The sequence below is a fragment of the Penaeus monodon genome, chromosome 29 (genome assembly GCF_015228065.2).
Source record: "Penaeus monodon isolate SGIC_2016 chromosome 29, NSTDA_Pmon_1, whole genome shotgun sequence".
Taxonomy (NCBI): domain Eukaryota; kingdom Metazoa; phylum Arthropoda; class Malacostraca; order Decapoda; family Penaeidae; genus Penaeus; species Penaeus monodon.
Window position 1 is genome coordinate 31,241,906 of NC_051414.1, and position 1,306 is coordinate 31,243,211.

Genomic DNA, 1,306 nt, shown 5'->3' on the forward strand with positions numbered 1-1,306 from the left:
TATTACATATCTGTGGGAAACTGAAATTATACCCTGTGATCTGTGATGGAAAAGATCTATATCAGTAAGTTTTATTATAAATCATATGTGGCTTATTATAAAAGACATGTTATTTTTAAAATTTTGATATGAATGAATCCAGTGTTCTGTCCATTGCCAAGTTTTTTTTCCCATATGGGTTACCCCTCTCCCCAACAAACTGGTGTAGGGGGCCTGTGTAGGTGGGTAAATGTTTAGAGGATACCTTTTAGCGAAATTGAAATTGAAATTGACAGTTTTTTTTAAATGTCTTACAAGAACTGTCTTGTACAATGTTTAAATTCTAACCAGGCTTTTTGTAAAACATAAATATAAATACCTAGTAGTGAGTGAATTTGTCAAGTAAGCCTAATGGTCAGGTTTTGATCCATGTGTTGAGGCACCCAGCTAGATCAAAAAATGATATATGGTATCTAATTGGTGATAGTTTACCCGATGTCAACTGAATATTTCTGTGTAACCCAATCAAGCTGGGAGCCCCCAGTGTTATACCACAACATGTCAGGGTACTTTGCTGAGTCAGATGTTCAAGGAAAAATTAGCACAGAAAAAATTACCCCCATATTTATGATCTTAGCTGTGCCATAACAATTTTTTAGGTAGTGAAGCTACAAAGAGGCTTTAAGCCTACTTTTGAGGGGCTATTTCTCCTCAAAGAATGCAGCCAGAGCCTAAAAAATGAGATAAGCCATCATCCTTGTGTAAATGGGTTAAAAAGTCATTTGGATTATTATTTGTCTTATGATTATTAGGGTCATCAGTAAACTAAGCAAAATATGTCTCAGTTAAATTATCTGTGCATAAGCAAGAGTTTTTGTTTTTTGACAAAGATTTGTTGTAAAAGGTCATCACACTCTAATGAACTAGAAAAGAAAATTGTATATTTCAGAGTAAATTAGGATGTACAATATTAACACATACCTCTGATATCTGTACTCATTTGAAACCCTTTATGGAACACTGGCAGCATTGTGGGCCTGTTATGTTTCCCTTATGGTGTGCAGGCTTGGGAGGAGATTCTGGAAAAATACTTTAGGTTCTTTTGATTCTTTTGTCTGAGGCCTGGGGCACCCAACACCCTGGTACTAGGAGAGCCATTTTCAGCAACTCCTGGATTACCAGAGAAGTGTCAGCGTTCGGAGTACTGGCCAAACACTAACACAAACAGGAGTACCGATACCTTGGGTACCAGTGGAAGCACTAGCATAGGTGGAACCAGCTGAAACACAGGAAGCACCAGCAGAAGCACCAGCATTGGAGGCATATG

At 37.6% G+C, this 1,306-nt stretch overlaps 1 protein-coding gene across 2 annotated transcripts in view; it reads left to right on the forward strand.

Moving 5' to 3' along the window:
• LOC119592150 (dnaJ homolog subfamily C member 10-like) overlaps window positions 1-1,306 on the forward strand; it is an 11,525-nt gene that overhangs the window by 1,343 nt on the left and 8,876 nt on the right. The window lies entirely within an intron of this gene.